Raw genomic sequence first — 8,391 nt, 5'->3', positions numbered from 1 at the left:
TAGAGAGAATAGTGCAACAATGAATGAGTGGAAGCCCAAAATCTCTGTAAATGTTTATGAAAATTAATAAAATATAATTATAGAAAGAAAAGAAAAAAAAAAGAACTCCCAGAGGAACCCAGCAATCACAATGCGGGTTCTTACAGACCATCCTGTCTGGCAACCTCTTCTAGAAGCCTTTCAAGATTGCTTGCTCAAAATCGATGGATGTAGCATGTTACAGTGGCACCACCAGAAAGAGCTAGAATTCTATGTCATACAAGCCTATGCTCTCCACATTCTTCGACTCCCCAGCCACGTTTGACAAAGCTTTCTCCAAGTCTGTGCTGGCTCTTCGGTAAATGTGGCGAGCATCACTGATCTCTCACAGTGTCTTATATAGAGTGGTGTGCCCTGAACAGGCAGAGTGCACAGCTGGTTAGAGCAGACAGCTGGAGCTGCTGGCCAACTGTACTCTTGCTTTCTTCATTTTCTTCTTCCTTTATTGAAATCGTTAAAACTCCAACTATTTTCACTTCTCAAATTTGCATCCTCTTTTGCTTTATCCAGTGTTTTAGGAAAACTCTTGACCCCACAATTTCTCCGGCTCATTGAGCTGACCACTCCACACTTAACCCAGTAAACCAAGGTGGACTTGAATTACGATGAGAGAGAACTCACTCCTGTCTCTTCCTGTGTCCCAGGTTCCCAGTACTTTCTAATCATGGCTGTGAGATATTTTCCAAAATGTCATAACCTTCTTCTTGCAGGAGAGATTGAACACAGACTGGAAGGGAGTGGTTTTGCTTATTCTTATGCATATTCTCATCATCACACTCTATGTCCCACCAACACCTCTACTTCCAGCAAAATATGAGTAGCATTTCTCTTGCATTCAGCTGATCTCCTCCCCGTAATGGTAGCTCCATACCTTGATTGGCCTGACACTTGATTGTAAAGTGAGTATGTTCACAGAGATGCCGGCCTCTGGGAAAATAGGTACACTAAAACTCTCTACTTGTCCTCAACCCTCTCTTTGCATTGTTCCAAGAAACATGGCTTCTAAACTGCAAGTTCCTGGGCCACATACACCAGTGGGTAAAGTCCCTGAGCACTTAAATATCAACCAAGTGAAGCACCATTTGTCTGCTTTTGTCTACTTCTATCATAAGAACTCACTGGTGAGAACACTTGGATCTTCTACTAGTTTAAGGAAGGTGAGAAGTTGGGGGCCTGACTCTGGCATTTTCCTTCTCCTAATCTCTCTCTCATCTTCGGTATTCTCTGGTTTCTGTCCTTGAGGTCAATTAGCTGATAGTATTCTTTGAGTTTAGGATTAACAGTTAAGAGATGATCCATTAAGATCTCGGCTGCATATCTAGTCTCAGTTATGCTTATCCAAGCTCTGTCTTGCAGTGTGTGGACAAGTTATCAGGAATATGTTACTTTCCTATGTCCCTTGGTGTTACTCCTTTGGGGACCTCTTAATATGACAGGCAAAGGTACTGAGATATTTCTGAGTATTCTTCAACAGGCATCCACAAATAACCAAAATTTTATTCATATTTTCATGCCATAAACCAACAGCTAGAAACAGCCTCTGCGTTTTCCCCACCATTTTTGCACATCTCATCCTAAGTAGAGTTTTATATTCCAGTGACATATTCTTCTAAGCCCTACTATTCTCTTCTTTTCAATCTTCAGAGACCATTTGCTTGTGCCCCAGAGATGCTTATACTGTATGTTTATCAGAAAGACACTGGGGAAAACACTGATTTGCTTGGACTGCTCTTACCACTGCCACTCTTGGGTTCTCCAGGGCTCTTCCGGTGGAAGCATTCTCCTTCCCCTTAATTTACACAGGATGCTAGCTTTCCAACCACACTCTTAACTCACCAAGCTCCTTCCTGCCCTTAAACGTGCTGCCCCACCCCCATCAAGAATACCCTGCCTCTGTCTCTGTCTTCCAACCCACATTTCTCCACTATAGTCTTACCCTTTGCTTTATTCCTTTCATCCTTCAGGTCTGATGTTTTACTTCCTCAGAGAGGCGATCTTACTTGACCCCCTCCTGAAGTCTATGTCACTCTCAGAATCTCAGAGTTGTACAGACAGGTAACACATTCAGCTGTTGAGCAAAAGACTTGGAAATCTATGTCCACTCAGAAATTCCTCAGAAGAACAGCCTGGTGTTCTACTTCTGAAACATAAGCCTTCGAAAATCCTATGAGGCAAAATTCTATTCTGATACATGTGGGGTCACCACGAGTTGGAGTTAACCCAACAGCAACTCGGTTTTCTGTTACTCTCAATCATATCACTCTGTTCTTTTATATCACATTTGTAATTATATACTTGTTTACTTAATTATGTTTATTTCTATCTTCTCTAGTTCTCCAACTTGAACTCTAATCCCCATGAGGGTAGGACTTGACTGCTTTTTTGCCACAACAGTCATCCATCTATCATTTCATATCCACAATTCATTCTGTGAAATAAGGCTTTATGTGATTTAGATGTTGTGTCAAAACCAAAGTGTAGTCTGGTTCTACTTCTCTTTAAGTATCTCATAAAGCTTCACGCCTGAGCAGGGATTGTCAACATGCTAAGAGGGGTTCAACACTGATTCTCAACCCGCATTACTAGTAAGGTCTCCATACCTGATCCACCTCCCTCTCACGTTTTCATCAGCCTCGTTACTGTCAGTGGAGCAGATCCTTTACCGACTTGGGGAAGTTTTTTGCTCCTCAGGGTCATCGTGATTGTTGAGTGCCACATGCCTAAGTCACAAGCAGTAGTATTCACTGACATTCCACTTATGTTTATTTAATAACCTTCTTTCTGTCTCACTTCCAAATCAATACCTCTCCTTTGTCTCTTGATGTTGCTGTCACTAGCATGGGTATTGTTTGTTTTATGGGGTTGTTTTTTTCTGTCTTTAGAGACATGATGAAGTCCATGGTACTATTTTCTAAAGAAAATTCAACAGAGAGATCATACTGTAACACTGGTGATGTATGATACACAAGATTGGATGCTACCGTGTATGAGTTAAAGTATATATATTTACACACGCATACTTAATGGTATGCTTTGTTTATATAGTAAACATCTCTTCAGACACAGAATATCAGGTAGTAAATGCATAAGGCAATAACACAGGCATTATTATATGGGTTATATATGCATTATAGCACCATTTACCTGATAGCACAACTGCTTTTATATGATATGCACTGAAAGCTATTGCTGATCCTAAAGCTAGTCCTTCTCTGAACTCTATTAAAACTTTACGGGTGGATGAGTCTGGAAGACATTACACTGAGTGAACTATTTAAATCACAAAGGGATAAATACTGCATAATCTCATTATTGTATTAATAGAATTGAGAGAGGAAGGAGTAAGGGAAGAGTGGGAAAAGACTGGATAGATAATGACCATTGCACTGGAATGGGTGAAAGGAAGGACATTCTGAAAGGAATGGACAATTAGAAACCATGTATATGACAATTAATAGCCTCCCTCACAAGGGGGCTTGGATAGAGGGAGGAAGGAAAGTGTGCATGAATAAATAAATGATAATTTAAAACTGGAAAAAATAAAATAAAACTTTTTAAAATTAGAAAAGTCTTTCATGGACCACGAACATATATGCAGTCAGATATTATTCAAATGGATGTCCTGAGCTGTTTAACTCTACTCGAAGCCAGAGACAAAAACTATTCCTTGCCATTGAACCCTCCCCAGGGTTTCTGAGGCAGTAAATCTTTATAGGAAATAAGTGCCCATCTTTATTTCTTAACATCTGGTAGATTTGAACCATTAAACTCTGTGTCAGCAGTCCAACACATGTCACCAGAGTTCCTTACAAACCCTCAATAAATTCTCATCAAAAGAATAGGTGAATAATATTCAAGTACTGAATATTTTGAAGACATTTCCCCTAAAATGTCCCTAGGATATAGAAGAAAATAATAAAATTGAAAATGCAGCACACAGAGAGTTTTGAGAATAGCAATTATCTGTCTTCATTTTAAGGAACCCGGTGACACAATCGTTAAGCCACAGGCTGCCAATCTAAAGGTCAATGGTGGGAGCCCACTCGTGGCTCGATGGGAGAAAAGAATTGTCCACTGATTTCTATCCTAGGACACCCTATTGGGAAATTCTTCATTCTTTAGAGATGTTATGAGTCAGAATTCTCTTGATAGTCCCCCCAAAAAACAACATCTTAACTTTCTTGATAATTGATCTCATTAGCTTAACAGAATTATCCCATGGGGGAAACCAGCACTAGTGTGCCCAACCATCCCAGTTTGCCAAGGACTGAAAGTTCCTCAACCTGAGAAGCCCTCCCATGCAGGACAAACCAGGACAGTTGGTTATTTGACCTACCCCTACAGTCACTTTAAACCCATCTGGGATGAGAGGGTAGCAATTTTTTTACCTCTGGATGCTTTTATTGAGCACTGAGGATGATTTAATTTTGTGAACCTCTTAATTGTGTGGGGGAAAAGAAGAAAGTCTCATCTCTTTGTTTTCAAAGGCATCCTCTGGCTGGACACCAAACCGGGGCTGGGTGCTTATTTTGGTTGGTGGATTACACTTGGGGATCATAAATGTCGTTTTTTCCTCTGGAGTGGCTGTTGCTAAATATGGCTCTATTTTTATTATATTGAGCTGTACAGGATAGCATTTTCTTTCTTCCATATGTTGTTAAGCTCTTTTCCTTACACTTGGATTCATGAAATTTTTGGCTACAAATTATCTGGGTGCATCTTTATTTGGGTTCTTCTTTACAGGTGTTCTTGAGATCCTCATCCAGATAATTCTTTGGAAACCTTATTATTATTTTTACAAGTCTTTATTTTTCTAATTTTCTTCAAATTTACCTGTAACATCAAAAACATCCCTCCTCTATCAATCCTCGGGTCTCTCCTTTGTTTCAAAACCTAATGGATGGGATGTCTTGATGCTGGCTGTCTTCACCCTCTCCTCTGTGAACCTATTTTCTTTCTTTCTTTCTTTCTTTTGTTCTCACTGGCTGGTAATGATTTTCAGTTTGCTAGTTTTTGTTTTGAATGCCCTTTATATTCCCTGATGCCTGTGATTATAATAAGGGTTGATTCAAAATCTTCCTGTTTCTGAGTTTCTGAGAAATGCTTTGTGAGCCACTTCTTTTCTCTGTCCTTGCTGTCTGCTTCCATTTTATTACATCTTATAATAGTAATTACTAATAATACCACCTGAGGGGTTTGCCTTTCATTTAGTCACTTCTATTTGTCTCTCCTGAATTAATTAATTAACTAGTCTTCTAATTTTATTTTTTTTTTCTTCAGAGTTCACCTGCCTTATAACTCAGCAGCCAGCAAGACTTCTGCCCAGATCGGAGATTTAATAGTGGTTTGTGAGATTTTTTAATAAGGGAGGAGGGGCAAGCTCGTGAAATTGAGTACAAAGACTTGTTGGTCACTCATGTTAGCCATATATTTGCACTTTTGCCATTATTTTTGTTGTTGTTGTTGTGCTTTTGCCATTTAGATGTGGTTGTTGAGACAGAGTTCAGGGCATCGGTGTCTAGAGGGGCATCTTCTCACAGAAGTTCACAAGCATCCTAGTCCTTATAAAGCAATAACACATACAGACTTTATCCAAGACTGGGGCGGGGGGGGGGGGGGGAAATTTTATGGCTAGTTATCTGAAAATATGTAAATGGAAGAAGTCCTGAAGCACTGACTTACAGAAGCACTATACAAATAACTAAATCAATAAGAATAATCTTGATAACCAAAGTAACCTGAAGGCACAAGAGTCTCCAGGGGCTGATGAGTCCATTCTAGTAATAATTCCTTCCTGAAACATTGACTTCAAGAAACAAATACAAGGGACCTCTGGTGGCCTAGTGGCAAGAAGCTACACTGCAATCCCAAAAGGTACACAGTTCAAATTCACCAGGTGTTTCGCTGGAGAAGGCGGGGCAATCTCTTCCTGTGCCAGTCAGATCTGATTTGACAGTGCACAAAAAGAGGGTGGTGGAAGAAACAGATACAAGATCAGTAAAACCTGAAAATTGGAGAGATTATTTGGAAGCCACAATTGCAGCTATGTACTAGTTACTGTTGTTAAGTATTATCAAGTCGAGTACAACTCATAGAGACCTATGAACAGTAGACCTGACTGAACCTTGCCCTATCCTGTGCCGTCCCTACCCTCTCTAATACATGTTCTCTACTTCCAGTACTACTTCACAATGTTCCTCTGTTATTTACAGGGCCTGTAATTTCAGGAGTGGATGACCAATCCCACATCTTAGTATTTCTTAATCCAGAAGTTCCACTGAAACCTGTCTATACACCTTGAGTGACTGACTCTGCGCTATTTGCAATACAGCTGGAACAGCTTCCAGCATCACAGCAACCTCCAAGCTACTCCAGTACAGCAAACTGAAAGACAAGTGCTATGCTCATACTTTCCCTGACTCTTCATGTCTATCTCCTCTCTTTTTTTCTCTCTCTCCTCTCTGCTTCTTGTGGGGTTTCTGCTCTCCCTTGGTCTCTCCTTTCACTCTCCTTAGTAGAAAGACTTTGATAAAACCCAATGATGGCCTTCCAGTGAGACTTTCTGTATTGGGCAATCTTTTGTTCCAGATTGTCCAATCAGGAAAGTAGAATTTGTTCTGTTTTAGAGCTTTATCAGCCATAAAGAATTGCTCAGAGGCCACTTTTCTCAGAAGAGAACCATTTAGCAGACACTTTTAAGGTTGTAGCATGAAGTAAGAGTGTGAACGGCTGAACAAACAAGAAAACAAAACTGTAGGTCCTGGCTGATTTAGAAATTTTAAAAAACTAGGCAACAACTTTCTGAATTTTTTCCCTCCTGAGTTATTTACTGCTTTCTTTTCTCTTCCAAGTCTTTTGCCTTGATGTATGAGGTTGAATAAGAAAGTTGGTATTTAACAACTTTTCCCCTAGAAAAAAATGGCTATTTTACTAAGTTTGCTCTGATACATACTACTTGAAATGTCATTGGCTTTCTCTGTGGGTTTTGTTGGTTGGTTCATTTTGCTTTTTGCTTTTTGCTTTTGTTTTTAAGTCAAAGACTATCCTTGAAAGCCCACTCCAAATGTCAAAACACTCAGAAACCCTTCGAAACTTTCAACTAAAATCTTCCCTCACTCCAAGACTCAATACCTCATCTGTTAATTAATGACGCTAACCTCTGTCCACATTTATTATGGTATTTCCGTGCGCAGCCGGACTCATCTTCTGTGAGTTTCATTTCTGTGACCTCCCATACATCTCTCCCAGCACCTCCTAGCCCTGCAACTGGCACAGAGAAGGAGCTTGAGGTGGGCACTATATTAATGACTAGGCTAGCCTGCACAACAAGGGGGAATTACGTTTGCAGATACAATTAAAGTTGCTAGTCTGCTCACCTGGATATAAGAGATTAGCCAGGATTACCTAAGTGAATCCAAAATAATTGTGTGAGTCCTTACAGGTGGAAGAAGAGGCAGAAGACTTTTTGGTAAAGACTCAGTTTGTCATTAGTGGCTTTAAAGAGAGTGAAAAGAGCCAAAACTCACAACTCACACCAATAAATGTCAGAAATCTTTGCTGTAGTTCATCGTCATCCAGTTGGAACCGACTCATGACTGACCCTCCAGGAGGTATTTGTTGCTGTTGATAGTCTTCAAGTCGAGCAGGACTCACAGCGACCTTATGAACAAGAGGTCTGAAGCTCCTCTATAACTATCAACATCTGTCAAAGTTCAGAGAGGTGGCTGCCCGTCTTTGCTTCTGAGAAGCAGCTGGTTCAAATCCTATGGATTGGTGTGGCATAACTCCTTATCCGTTATGCTGAAAATGTATGCAAATTTATTCTCCCCTAAAATTTTGAGATAGGAACTTGGGCCTGCCAATACCTCTGTCTTAGCCCAGTGATGTTAGCCTTGTCTGCCTTCAGACCTGCAGAACCATAAGATAGTATACTTTTGCCATTTTAAACCACAGACTTTAGTAATTTGTTGCCATAGAGATAGGAAACTAAAACAGAGCTCATAGATGTTTGCTTAATTAATGATAATCATTTTTTAAAATCATCTTTTATTCCTAAACCAGCTTTTAAACCAGCTCAAATTGCACAAAGTTCTTTCTTTTTTTGTTGTTACTTTTTTATGTTGAGGAATGAAAATACAGATTTCTTCTTTCAAATAAAAGACTATCTTTAAAATGTAAGAGAAAAGAGAAAACATCATTCACAATCACACTGAGATGTAACCGCTTTCATTTGTTTCTTCCTTTCCAAGTGGTCACAGTAGCATCTAATGTTACACTGTTGATCTCATAGAAGAAACATAATTTTATATTAATATTGTACACTCAGTACTACATAATGAACATTCAACAATT

This window comes from Elephantulus edwardii, unplaced genomic scaffold (assembly GCF_000299155.1).
Source record: "Elephantulus edwardii isolate Elephantulus edwardi_28Jun2011 unplaced genomic scaffold, EleEdw1.0 scaffold00052, whole genome shotgun sequence".
Lineage (NCBI taxonomy): Eukaryota > Metazoa > Chordata > Mammalia > Macroscelidea > Macroscelididae > Elephantulus > Elephantulus edwardii.
The sequence above is the reverse complement of the archived record's forward strand: the minus strand, read 5'-3'. Positions refer to the sequence as shown.